Source organism: Pan troglodytes, chromosome 4 (assembly GCF_028858775.2).
Source record: "Pan troglodytes isolate AG18354 chromosome 4, NHGRI_mPanTro3-v2.0_pri, whole genome shotgun sequence".
Classification (NCBI taxonomy): Eukaryota; Metazoa; Chordata; class Mammalia; order Primates; family Hominidae; genus Pan; species Pan troglodytes.
Genome location: NC_072402.2, coordinates 49,970,674 through 49,985,891, shown reverse-complemented (window position 1 = coordinate 49,985,891; position 15,218 = coordinate 49,970,674).

Here is a 15,218-nt window from a genome sequence, read left to right as displayed (position 1 = left end):
CAAATGTTAATCTCCTTTGGCAATACCCTCACAGACACACCCAGGAACAATACTTTGCATCCTTCAATCCAATCAAGTTGACACTCACTATTAACCATCAGACATCCTAAGCCTGAAAAAGCCATAGCCACTCAACTCAAACTTGTGAAAGCAACCACGTGGGCCACACCCTGCAAAGCCATAGGGGTGGAGTTGTCCAAGGCCTTGAGAGCCCATCCCTTGCACTAGTATGCCCTGGATGAGGGGCATGGACTCAAAGGAGATTTTTTTTGGAGCTGTGAGATTTAATAACTACCCTCCTGGTTTCAGATTTGCATGGGGTCAGTTGTTCCTTTCTTTTGGCAAATTTCTCCATTTTGGAATGGGAATGTTTACCCAGTGCCTATGCCACTATTGTATCTTCGAAGTAAATAGTTTGTTTCTGATCTTATGGGCTCATAGGAATGTGCCTCGAGCCTTGGGTGAGATTTTGGAGTTTTGAGTTAATGCTGAAACGAATTAAGACTTTGGGGGACTATTGAGAAGGGATGATGTTGCAATGTCAGAGGGACATGAAATTTGGGCATCCAGAGGAAGAATGATATGGTTTACATGTGTGTCCTTTCCAAATTTTATGTTGAAATGTGATTCCCCAATGTTGGAGGTGTGGCCTACTGGGAGATGTGTGTCCATGGGGCAGATCCCTCATGAATGGCTTAGCACCATCCCCTTGATAATGAGTGAGTTCTCACTCTGTTAATTCACAAGGAGAGCTGGATGTTTAAAAGAGCCTGGCACCTCCTTCTCTCTCTCTTGCTCACACTCTCAGCATGTGATACGCTGGCTAACGTTCATCTTCTGCTGTGAGTATAAGCTTTCTGAAGCCCTCACCAGAAGTAAATGCTGGTGCCATGCTTCCTGTACAGCTTACAGAATTGTGAGCCAAATAAACCTCTTTTTGTTATAAATTATCCAGTTTCAGGTATTCCTTTATATCAGCAACACAAATGGACTAACACAATCTTATAAAGCATTTTTTAAATTCTTTGTAGAGGTGAGATCTCACTATATTGCCCAAGCTGGTCTCAAACTCCTGGCCTCAAGTGATCCTCTCAACTCATTCTCCCAAAGCACTGGGATTACAGGCATGAACCACCATGCTCAGCCAACATGAGGTATTTTTAAATATGTATTTTTTATCAGTAAATTGAAATATAAATGTATGTTTATTATTTTAAGAGTAAAAATCCTTCAGTACTTAAAACAATTAATTTTCCTGAGCATGATGGTTTTAAAATATGTCAACAAATTATTTGCCACTCCTCCAAATGGGGACCAATTTTAGTGACTCATTTCTAACAAATAGAAAAGTGATGCTATGTGACATCTGAAGCCAACTTATAAAAATAATAGCTTTCACCTGACTCCCTCTCCCAGTCTTCAAATGACAATAGCATAGCCCAGCACAACATCTAACCACAGCCTCATAAGAAATCCTAAGCTAGAACCCCCCGTAAGCTATTTCTGAAATTCTGACCCATAGAAAGATAAGTATAATAAATTTTTACTATCATTTTAAGCTACTATGATTTAAGATAATTTGTTACACAGCAATAGATTGATAAACTGCATTAAGATAACATGCCCATTTGATAATATGCTTCAAAAACCCATTTAAAATGCCTACTTTTCGACACAAAAATTCCACTTTTCAGACATGTATACAAAAAAATCAGACATGTATACAAAGATATATGTAGAATAATATTTCTTCCAGCATCACTTATAATAGTAAAGTAGAAAAGCAATCTAAATTTCCAATAATAAAGAACCAGTTGTATAAACTATGACACATCCAGGCAATGAAATAGAATGCAGCTACTAAAAGTATGTAGCAATCCTTGGCTGTCTATTCATACTTAAAAGTAAGGCATTAAAAAGCTGATTATGGTGGATTATGCCTGTAATCTCAGCACTTTGGGAAGCTGAGGTAGGAGGATCACTTGGGGCCAGAAGTTTGAGACCAGCCTGGTCAACATAGTAAGAACCCCTCTGTATTAGTCCATTTTCAAATTGCTGTTAAAAACATACCTGAGACTGAGCAATTTACAAAAGAAGGAAGTTTATTGGACTTACAGTTCCACGTGGCTGGGGAGGCCTCATAATCATGGTGTAAGGTGAAAGGCAAGGAGGAGCAAGTCACATCTTATATGGATGGCAGAAGGCAAAGAGAGAGCTTGTGCAGGGAAGTTCCCATTTTTAGAACCATCAGATCTCGTGAGACTCATTCACTATCATGAGAACAGTGCAGGAAAGACCCACCCCCATAATTCAATCACCTCCCACTGGGTTCCTCCCATGACATGTGGGAATTGTGGGAGCTACAATTCAAGATGAGATTTGGGTGGGGACACAGCCAAACCATATCACTCTCTCTACCAAAAATACAAAAATTAGCTGAGTACAGTGATACATACCTATAGTCCCAGCTCCTTGGGAGGCTGAGGTGGGAGGATTGCTTCATCCTGGGAGGTTGAGGCTGCAGTGAGCTGATTGTGTCACTGCACTCCAGGCTGGGTGACAGAGTAAGCCCCTGTCTAAAAAAAAAAAAAAAAAAAAAGCTGTTTAGCAGCTCTGTATTGGTAGGAGAGCTTACTAACTGGCCAGACTCCCCTTGGAGAGTTCTGGTGAACCCTATGTATTTCAGTAGTCCTCTCCCAACTATCACTAATTGAACCTTTTTCCTAAGGCTGATGTGTTTCTTGCAGAGAAGAATACTCCAAACTTCTACCTTGTGGGAATAATTCTGGCTGCCAGCATGCTAGAACCTTGGGGATAAGGCAGCTGAAAGTCTAACCATTTAGTTTGTATTAATTCCCACCGTCATTTGTATCCACAGACCTCAGATACCAAGTCCAGTGTTGGAGGTAGGGCCTAGGGGGATGTGTTTGAATCATGGGGACAGATCCTTCATGAATGGCTTAGCACCATCCCCTTGGTGATGAGTGAGTTGAGTTCATGCAAAATCTGGTTGTTTAAAAATGTGTGGCACCTTCCTCCTAATCCCCCCACCATATGACATTGCCTGCCCTCCCTTCACCTTCTTCCATGATTGTAAGCTTCCTGGGGCTCTTACCAGAAGCAGATGCTGAAACCATGCTTGTACAGCCTGAAGAATTGTGAGCCAATTAAACCTCTTTTCCTTATAAATTATCCTGCCTCAGATATTTGTAGCAATGCAAAAATGGACAAAGGCAATAAGCATGATAGATTGTTACATTAATGGCCTTCAGTGAATCATACCTCTGTATGGATGAGTTTGCTGTCTTGGAACCCAGGTCATATGATTAGATGAAAAGTCCAAGCTGATTACTGAATGATGAGTGAGCACATGCAGAAATAGGCCCTGAAACCACATAGAGAAAGAGGCCCAGCCATCCTTCAATCATCCCTAACTGAATGCAGCCTCAAGAGTAGTGTCAGATGAGAACAATAAAAGAAACACTCAGCCAACATATAGGATTGTGAAAAATAATAAATCACTGCTGTTTTACCATGCAGCTTTGGGGTGTTTGTTGCACAGAAATATATATGTGATGCAGTGTGGGAAGAGGCAGTGAGCTGTGCAGAGTTGGGAAGGTGATCTGGGGCTAAATTGTATGACTGTAAGATTTTAAACCTATATTCTTCAGCCCACTCAGCTCAGCAATGCTGCCTTCAAAGATACCTTGAATTCCCAATTTTTACACCTTTTCAGGAATCTGAGAATTCGATTGCTAAACATTAACTTAAATGTGCAAAGTCCATTTTACCATGTAAGGTAACACATTCACAAGTTCCAGTGAATACAATATAGACAATTTGGGGGAGCTATTTTATATTTCTTTCTTCACTTAGACTATCTTCTATGTCATTTATTAGAGATTTAAGATTTGCCCCAAAGAGATCTTGTATATTCATGCATAAATTAATTCTCGTTTGCAGGCTTGCATATTCATACATAAGTTAATTCTTGTTAATGGTGTCTAGTTTCTGGTTTCTTATGGACTATGATTTTTTTAATGCTGCTCTTGTATCCAACAAACTTGCTGAATGCTTCTGTTTGTTCAGAGAGTTCTGTTGATTCTGTGTTTTTTTTCTAGGTAAGTGATCATCCTGTGTAAATAATTTTTCCGTGCAAATATTCTTTTCCCTTCTGTGATAGTCATTAGTGCTATTCACCAAATATTTCCACTTCTTCCTCCATCCAGATACATAGTAGGATTGTACTTCCCTTCTGTGTTTGTTTTCTATTGCTGTTATAACAAATTACTGCAAACAGTAGCTTCAAACAACTCAAATTTATGATGTCCAGTTCTGTAGGTCAGAAGCCTAACACAGCTGCCACTGTGCTAAAATCAAGGTGTCAGCAGGGCTGCATTCCTTTTGAAGGCTCTAGGGAAGTGTCTTAGTCTGTTCCTGCTACTATAACAAAATACCACAGACTGAGTAATTTGTAAGTAATAGAAATTTATTCGTCACAGTTCTGGAGGCTGGAAAGTCCAAGATCAGAGTATCAGTAGATTCAGTATATAGTACAGGCTCACTCTCTGTTGCCAAGATGGCATCTTGTATCTTCTGAAGGGTATAAATGCTGCGACCTCACATGGCAGACAAGAAAAAAGGTACAAATGCAGTATCTTCATGTGGCAGAAGAGATGGAAAGGATAAGCATCTCTCTGAAGCCTCTTTTATAACAGCATTAATCTCATTCATGAAAGCAGAGTCCTCAAGGCCTAATCACCTTCCAAAGTCCCCACTTCTTAATACCATCACCTTGGGATTTAAGTTCCAACCTATAAATTTTGCAGGGACAGAGTTATAGCAAGGAAGAAACCATTCCCTTTTTTCTCTTTCCAGCTTCTGGAGGCCACCTACATTCCTTGACTTCTTAATACCATCACCTTGGGATTTAAGTTCCAACCTATAAATTTTGCAGGGACAGAGTTATAGCAACGAAGAAACCATTCCCTTTTTTCTTTTTCCAGCTTCTGGAGGCCACCCACATTCCTTGACTTCTTAATATCATCACCTTGGGGTTTAAGTTCCAACCTATAAATCTTGGAGGGACAGATTCATAGCAAGGAAGAAACTATTTCCTCTTTTTTCTAGCTTCTGGAGGCCACCCACATTCCTTGACACATGGCCCCCTCCCTCTACCTTCAAAGTCAGCAATGTAGTATCTCTCTGACCCTGCTTCCATTACCACATCTCTTTGTCTGACTCTCTCTTCTGCCTCCCTCTTCTACTTAATAGGACCTCTAGAATTATACTGGGCTCACTGGAATAATCCGGGATAATGTCTCTATTAAAGTCAGCTGATTAGCAACCTTAATTCCATCTGTGACTTTAAATCCCATTTTCAATATAACCTAACATTGTCACAGGTTCCAGGGATGAAGACACGGATATTGTTTTTTTGTTTGTTTGTTTGTTTTTTGTTTGTTTGTTTTTGAGATGGAGTCTCGCTCTATTGCCCAGGCTGGAGTGCAATGTCATGATCTCGGCTCACTGCAACGTCCGCCTCCTGGGTTCAAGTGATTCTTCTGCCTCAGCCTCCCAAGTGTCTGGGATTACAGGTGCTCGCCACCATGCCTGGCTAATTTTTGTATGTTTAGTAGAGATGGGGTTTCACCATGTTAGCCAGGCTGGTCTTGAACTACTGACCTCATGTGATCCACCCACCTCGGCCTCCCAAAGTGCTGGTATTAAAGGCATAGCCACTGCACCCGGCCAAAGACAAGGACATCTTATTTTTGTTTCTTTTTTTCCTTTGTTGTTTTCCATTCGACTGTTTAAATGATTTTTCTTCATCTAACAGCTATACATTATATTTTTTTCATTTGGTGTTGTCTTTAACTTAATACCCATACTCAGGTTTATTTACATCTGTTGATTTCTTAAGCTTATCAGTGCTTATAAATTAATCCCAACAAGAAAACTAATTTGACACACTCTTTTTAATTATTTATTTATTTAGAGACGGAGTCTCGCTCTGTCGCCAGGCTAGAGTGCAGTGGCACGACCTTGGCTCACTGCCATCTCTGCCTCCCTCATTCAAGCGACTCCTCTGCCTCAGCCCCTTGAGTAGCTGAGACTACTGGTGCACACCACCATGCCCGGCTAATTTTTTGTATTTTAGTTGAGATGGGGTTTCACCATGTTGGCCAGGATGGTCTTGATCTCCTGACCTTGTGATCTGCCCACCTCAGCCTCCCAAAGTGCTGGGATTACAGGCGTGAGCCACCACGCCCGGCCCACACACTCTCATGTGCTTGTAGTACTTCCCACCTCATAGCCCATTTATCATGTTGTTAATATCTAGATTTTTAATTTTTCTTTATTATGAATATGATTTTTAAAATTTCTTTAGTTCTGGTTTTTAAAAATAAAAAATAGGCCTTAATAAGTTATCTGACCACCCACGCATCCCATATCTCTTGCCCTAGATTCTAGACTTTTTGCTCTTTCTTCACAAGAGTTTTCAGTAAAAACTTTTTTGTGGTATACCTTCTGAGGCTGTACAACATGAGAATATTTTTCTTATATTTTCAAATTTGATTGACTATTTGGCTGAATTTAACATTCTAGTTTTGAAATTTTTTTACTGTCATAAAAATATTACTTTATTGCCATTTTTGATCTCATGTTGCTTATTTTAAAAATCTGATGTGTCATTTTTATTCCTTTCTGTTGATCTATTCTTTGCTTTTATAGTTTTTGTCTTTGATATTCTTAAACTTCATTATCATCTCTGGGTATTTCTTTATTTCTCTTTTCCATCTGAAGTCTTTCATCTTTTTAAAAGCTTTATCCAAAATTATTTCTTAAATATTTCTCCTCTTCATCTTTATTGTTTTCTCCTTTGGGGTCTCCCATTTTCTGAATGTTGGCCCTGCCCTTCTAAACGGCTCAGTCTCCTTTTCTGTTTTATTTTTTATCATTTCTTGTTGCTTTCTGGAAGAGTTCTTCTGATTTTTTACTTCAGTATCTTGCTCTTTAGCAATCTATCTCTGTATCTATCCCATACTATATTAAATTCTCAAGATTTCTGTTTTAATATTTCTAACTCAGATGATAACTATTGTTCAGTTTACAGGATTTTTTTTTTTTTTTTTTTGAGACGGTCGAATTATTTAGCTGTTAGTTATTTTGGCCTTTGAGCTTATGTTCCCCTGAAGGTATCAGCTATTCTCTCCAGTAATATGCACCAGAGAACACCCGAAGTCTATGTCAGTCCAGGTGTGTTTAAGGATAATAGAGAAGATGAGTCAAGGATGCAGAGCCTCGGACACAAAAGAACCACTGCTAATCTCTTGCTGCTACTCCCAGTCTTTCCCTTTGACCCTTAGGGAAGAGTAGCATTTGGAATAGACTAGGTTGAAATCCTAGGCCTAAGGGTTTCAAAGAGTAAGACTGAAAGACTGACACTGGTCTGTTTTCATGAACACCCTTCCCCAGCAAGACTTTAATGCTTCTCTGATTTTGCCTTCAGGGCTCTAATGTCAGAGGTGAAAGGGCAGACAATGATTGTTCGAAGACAAACCAAAACAGAGACAATTGCAGAATTTATAAAACTTTCTTCTACCTATCCTCTCTTCGCCAAAGACAGCCGCTCTCCACACCAGGCTGCACCAACCAACCCCTCATAATGTTTAGGACAGATTTAATCTTCCCAGAGATTTTTCGCTGATGCTTATTGGGACTGGTTTCTGGAATCCATACCTCCCTGTAACATTTACAGTTACTTCAGCATTGCAGTTGGGGTAGGAGTCTACAACCCAGGCTAGTCTGTCATCTTGGCAGAAAGCAGACACAGGACATTTTTCTAGCTTTTCTATCCATAGTGCCATCATAGGGTTCAAAAATATTGAAGTAATTTGTACAGTCACTAGAATGTACCATAGTATCTACTATTTTGTATTCTTACCAGCCATTTGTATAATCATATATTTTACTAATTCAGTAGAAAGAAAAAGTGCACCTCACTGGTTAATTTGCCTTTCTTTGTTCTCTAATGAGATTGAAGTATTTTCCCATGTTTACTAAGTAATTGGCTTTTTGCTCATGAGAATTGACTATGGCATTTGCCCATTAGCTATTTAAAGTTTAACATTTTTTTCTCATTTATTTGATCTTCTGTAATTTGTTTTGATTTAAAATTTATTCACTTATTTTGGTTGGTACTGAGGATTTTCTTGTAAAGTGCATTAGAAAAGGTCTTTATATACGATAAGAACAATAATAAAAGATCTGGTGATGCCGCGGTGAAAGGATTGTCCTCCAGGAGCTCTCTATAAAATAGAGACTTTAACTCTTTTTTGTTTCTATGTGCAAATGTTATTATTTGTAGGCATTCAAATCTGTCAGTACATTCCATTATTATTTTGTCTATTGTTCCTAAGCTTGTAATTTACAAAAATATCTTTTCATAGTCTGCAAGCTGTTAAATTATATTTTATTCTGAATTCTAAGCTTTAGTATTCTATTAGTCAATTTTTAATCTATCTGAAATGAATTTAGGGGATGAGGATAAAGCTTAAAACACAAAAATTACAAACTGGCTTTCCAAAGGGACCTTGTTTGTACCTTTTATCCAGCTAAATTATTACCACAGTGGATGGCATAAGACCATGAATATAGGAATTGCAAGGAAGATAAATACTCTGTTGTCAATTAAAAAAAAAAAAAAAAAGATTGCTCAGCCAAAAGAGAATAATGACAGAGAGGAAACTCATAAAGTGTTCTTATAGAGACTGTTTTGGTTTTATTTTGCTGTTCTGATAGCTTGATTGTGGGGGAAGGGGTACAAAGGGAAATGGAAAAGGCTAGCTTATTTTAACTCTTTATCTTATTGCAAAATTGCCTGAATAATACAAGAGCGAGCTTGAATTGCTACAGCTGGTGCCGCTTAGCCTGGACCACATGGAGTTTCGGGGATGAGCTGAACCGTGACTATTATACTTTGCTGAGCTGATTATCCTTTTGTTTCCTGAATAAACTCAGTACCTATGATTCACTTCTTCATTTTTTTCCAGTTACCTTTGATTCAAATATTAACAAATATATAATGTATACACTCTTATTCTTTGATGACCATATTGTTTACAGATCATAGCTCCATTCTCCTTACTGAAACCTGTCAGTCACCCCAAATGCTTATCTTTGGCTTCTGGGCAGCCTTTGTAGAACAAGAGAAAAAAATTATGTTGTCCTTTTTTTGCTAATTGTCTGGAAAAATAAGATACCTGGATGACAAAAATGTTCCCAGTACCCTTCCTGTGTGCATTCTCCCTGTGGAAATAATTTGCTTGATTGAATTTATACAGATCTTGCCTTCATCCTGGTGGAAAGTATTTATCAAGCTGCTTTCAGACTTTATGCCTGGATAATTCTGTTGCCTGCACATTGGTTGTCAAATAACATAAACTAAGTCAGTTTCCTTCTTTGTACCTTAATGTTCTCATTTGAAATAACATGTTGCTCCTATTTGAGAGCTAAATTACTAAAATATATTTGTATAAATGTTTGAGTATCATAGTTAAAATTCTTAATTGCAAAGGAGAGGTTAGAAAAGAAAGAAGAGGAAATGTAGTTTTAACCTATCTATCCCAATAGGCAACAAAGTGACCTTATCTGTTCTTTGCTTTAAATGTATTTTTGTTATTATGTTTAAGACCACAGTGTCTAACATATATACATATTTCTTAAATAAATGAATGAATAAAATTTAACAATTCGAATCCTATACTCCAAAATTAACTTAAGAATATATGACAGCCTAAAATTAACCCATTACAGAAACTAATTTGAAGAAAGTACATTAAATAATTAGACAGACAAGTCCATGCTTCATTTGAAAAAAAAAATACTATTTTACAACTTTAAAAGCTAATACTATGAGAAGGCAATTAAGAACAGCTCTGTGGTACTTTCATTTATTTTAGACTGTTTTCTTATTCTATTAGAAACAGTGGATTAATATTCACTGTTGGATGTAATTCAGATTCAATGAAGGAAAACAACACACTTTCATATTTCAAATTCTTTTCACTGTATTGTGAGATCTGGCTTCTACTGGCCTTTACTACCCAGCATCAGAATAGGTACCTCTCTAAGGTGGATGTTACTCAATAGAAGTTGTCATCAAATGATGGTTTCCTGAGTTGGAGTTCTTTTACAAGATTAGCTGTTCTGTTCTTACTCCCATCACCTTCCTGAAGGAATAGGCTCATGTGGGTAAACTGTCAAGCAGGTGAGATAGGAAGAGGGGAAGTGAGATAGGAAGAGGGGAAGTGAGATAGGAAGAGGGGAAGGGAAAGGCTGGAGCAGAGAAAAGGTAGCAAGAGGATTCAGAGTACCTGGGAGCCTGGGTGGGGAGAATAGAATTATAAAGAATAAGAATGAACACCAAAAGGATAAGGAGGAATTTAATTTCACCTGACTGTCTTCATTTAATGTTCACTTTTTTGTTAGTCAAGCAACATTTATTGATCCCCTGCTGTGTGCTAGCACTGTGCCAGGTTCCGTGGCAGCTATGTAGTTGTCATAGACACAGCTTCTTTCTGTTTTCAAGGGGTTTATAATCTAGAAAAAGAGATAAAATGAAAACATAATAACAAAAGGTAGAATGAGATAAAGGTCATGGGTCTTCATGCATTCATTCATTCTCAAATTCATCTCCTTCCATTTTCTCTTTACTCTAAATAGGCTCTTACCACCACCAGTCCTCCAAAACCGTTTCCATAAAGCTCACTAATGACCAGTTACTAAATCTAATGGCCAGTTCTCAGTCCTTATCTGACCTATTAGCAGCTTTTGTCACAATCTATCATTCTCCCTTGAAATACTGTCTTCCTCTGGCTTCCAGGGCAATGCAGTCTCTTGGGTTTCCTCCTGTCTCATTCTGGTCTGTTTTTATATCCTTTATTGGTTCATTCTCTTCTCTTAGATTTCTTTATGTGAGAGTGTCCCAGAACTTGGTCATTGGTCCTCTTCTTTCCTTATCCCCTTGATGATCTCATCTAGGTTTATTACTCTAAATACTATGTTCATGTTTTTTTGATGACTCCCAAATTTATCTCCAACTCAGACCTCTTTTCTGAACTTAAAATTCATATGTCCAACTGGGTTCTTCACATCCCCACTTGAATGCCTAATAAACATCTTTTAATCAACATGTCCAAAACTGAACTCCTGATTCCCACTTCCCCCAAAACCATCAATCCACAACTTTCCCTTCTCAGTTTATATCAACTCTTCTGTTCCACGTGCTCATGATAAAAACCTTGGAGTCACCTGTGGTTCCCCTCTTTCTCTCACATCCTATATGCAATCTGTCAGAAAATCTTATTGGCTCTTTTAAAAATGCAAAATTTGACCAGGAGTGGTGGCTCATGCCTGTAATCCCAGCACTCTGGGAGGCCGAGGCAGGCGGATTGCCTGAGGTCAGGAGTTTGAGACCAGCCTGGCTAACATGGTGAAACCCCGTCTCTACTAAAAATACAAAAACTAGCCAGGTGTGGAGGCACACGCCTGTAGGCAGGAGAATCTCTAGAACTCAGGAGGCAGAGGTTGCAGTGAACCATCAGATCACACCACTGCACTCCAGTCTGCGTGACAGAGCAAGACTCCATCTCAAAAAACAAAAAGCAAAATTTGACTACTTCTCAGCATCTCCTCTGCTACCACTCTGGTCCACATACATTGGTCCTGTCAGATTCCCCTACCTTTTAACTGTTTTCTGTACTTATACCTTTGACCCTCTCCTTTGGACTCTAGTATCAACCAAGCTGCCAGAGTAATTCTTTTAAAACATAAGTCAGATCTTGTCATTTTTCTTTCAGAGTCCTGAAATTACTTCCCTTTTCACTCCATATAAAAGCCAAAGTCCTTACAAACATCCAGAATGGCCCCAGATGATATGACCTCCCCTCCTATTATTCTCTTCCTCGCTCACTCTGCTGTAGGCACGCTGTCTGCTGCTATTTCTCCCAAACACGAGGAATGCTCTTATCTCAGGGCTTTGCACTGGCTGTTCCTCCACATGGAACACTCTCCTTCCAGATGTCCACATGACTGACTCCCTCAGCTCCTTCAAGTCTTTGCTCAAATACCACCATTGCAACGGGACTCACCCTGACCACCTTATTTAATACTGCAAATTGTGCACTTCAGGTTTCCTGCTTTTCTTTTTCATTTTTCTACAGCACATATGACTTTCTAACATCCTATACCATTGATTTATCATCTTTATCACCTGTCTCTCTCTGCTAGAATCTGAACTCCATAAGGGAAGGGATCTTTTTCTTCTTTATTCACTGTTCTCTCAAGCATCTAGAACAGTGCCTGGCACATTACAGGAGCTTAATAAAATTCATTGAATTGAAATTGAATTCATTCAACATCCAGCTGGCAAATACAAACTTACCATCTATTGTGTGCCAGGTTCTAGGCTAGAGGTGGTGGAGGTGAACAATGAAGGGACCAGTTTAAACTTAAAATTAAGAGGCAGGAAAATGAAGTTTATATGCATCAGTTTGCCTGTGGCATAAAGTTGAGTTCTTAATGGAAGCACTGAGAGAGGAAAGGCAGATTGAAACAGAAGGTAGTGAGGAAGTCCTGGAAGTTTTTGTGAAGAATTGTAATGTGATCTGAACTTCACTTTAGAAGGATTTCATTTAGGCTGGGCACGATGATTCACGCCTGTAATCCCAGCACTTTCGGAGGCCAACGTGGGCGGATCACTTGAGGTCAGGAGTTCGTGGCCAGCCTGGCCAACATGGTGAAACTCTGTCTCTATTAAAAATACAAAAATTAGCCAGATGTGGTGGCTAGTGCCTGTAATCCCAACTACTTAGGAGGCTGAGGCAGGAGAATCATTTGAACCTGGGAGGCAGAGGTTGCAGTGAGCTGGGATTGTGCCACTGCACTCCAGCCTGGCTGACAGAGCAAGACTCTGTCTCAAAAAAAAAAAAGAAAGATTTCATTTAGTTGCAAGGTACAGACACTGGGAGCAGATGACAGTAGTATAGCAGAATCTCTAAAGAAAGTCACTGAATCTTCTACTTTCTGAATTTTCTACTTTGAAGGCTCCCGGCAAAGACCTTGTTTCCATTAAGGAGTGAAAGGCAAAAAAATGACAACTGAAACTCACAGGAGATCAAAATAAACACAGAAATTCCAATTTACTTATTTACTGTGAGAAACATCACTGTCACATAAACTGGAAATTCTGTTAATAACGTATTCTTTCTAGGAATAGAATGGAAAATCGTGACAAGAAGCTCTTTTAGAATGTACAAGAGAACCATCATAAGGACTCAAGCTTAGTTTCTCTGATGGATGTAAACTCTTTCTATAGCCAGGCTCAGGAAAATCAGGGGATTGCCCAGTCAACATGGAATGAGGATGAATTGTTCCTTGGCTTTGGAATTACTGGCAGACATGGAACTGAGATAGCCTGCTGGCCTGTTTTACAATAGGAATTTAGAGTTTACCAGAGATTCTCAGCCTGGATTAGAATCTCCTGGAGAGTATTTTAAAAATACCAACTCTGGGTGCCACCCCAGGTGAATTAAATCAGAATCTCTTCAGGTAGAGATCAGGTATTGTTATGAGCTAGGTAGTTTTCAAGAGCTCCCCACAGAACTATCATTTTGAATTGGTCCGAAGATAAGTCTTGGAAGGGCCATTAATCAATGGCCTCTGGAACTCTCCCTTTTGAACCTCTAGAGATGACCAGCCCTTGTCAGTTTGACACGACCTTGTTCCATATTTCATCTTTCTTTGGATAATTTAATGTATTCTAAGAGGTTCCAGAGGAGAGGCTTCCCGCAGGCCTTGGAGCAATCCTGCTTTTAACCCATGATGTCTGTCTCTGCTCCTACTCATGAAGTCTGTCTCTGATCCTACTCTGAAGTGTGAGCATGACTTTTTTATATTGGGCAAGAGTGTCCTCATTTTGAAGTTCTTGGGGTGATGCGGTATCTCACTAGGAAATGAACTGAAGGGAAATGAGCCTGAGAAAGGCAAGGCTGGCTGGAAACCTATGCTGTAGTTCAGGCACTAGATTGTAAGTAGGATGATAACAGTGGGGCAGAAAGGAAATAGAAGGGGCAGAGAAGGAACAGGGAAAGGAATGGAAGATTAAATTAACTGTGTTGGTCCAAATTATTCTTTTAATACTAAAATAAAACATTTTACAGGAAATAATTGAAGTCATTAGGGGAGGGCAGATTCACAGAGCATCACAACTTCAGAAAATTATGTGGAAATTGATCTGTTATATGATTCAATGATAATCTAACCTAAGGTTTTAATTTATCAGGTGAACAATTATTTTTCCTAATGTAATTTTGAATATATCACCTTTTTTGGTCCCTGAATTATATATTATATAGCTATTAGACTATTAGGTTACAGAACAGAAAGCTGAGCTATCAATAAATGAATTTGGAAGCCCTGGCAATCACTCTGGTTAATGCAGGTTTAGACTACACATACACATACGCGCATGCAAGATATAACTGGATAACCCTACACTCTATTCAAGATGATTTCTGATCTGGTGGTACTAAACAATTTTGCACCCCTTGGCTTTTCTTCACTTATGCAGGCAAGGAGTCAAGAAACAAATAAATGAAACAAAAAATGTTTTAAAAATTAACCACAAGAATGAGTGTCTCCTAATCTCTTCAACGTTTGTTTTTCAGATAGGGACTATAATTGCTTGATTTACACCAGTGTTCCCAGAGATCTTTAGAGGCAACATGTTGTTTACCCAATCCCTTTCATGTCTTTCCCTCTGTGTTCAAGGATATAGCACAATTACTTGACTATGTAAACAGCTACCCTGCTGAGTTAATAATAGCCAGCATGCATATTATTTCATTTTAAAAGTTTCCTCTTTCACTATTTGGATTCAATGACAATATCTAGATCACAAAACAAACCAAATAGAAAAGTTTTTAAGAGCGGCAAAATATAATATCTAAAATTTTAGAAAACTGAACATTTGCCCAGTTTTAAACACGATACCTTGAAATCACTGATTTAAAAATATATATATTTTTACAGTTTATAAGTCTTTACTGAGGGCCCTGAGGATTGTGCCAAAGTTATACAGCAAGCTGTGGGGACTGAACCTCTTGAAACACAGCATCATCCAATACAAATACCTATGGGGACTGGGCTTTAAT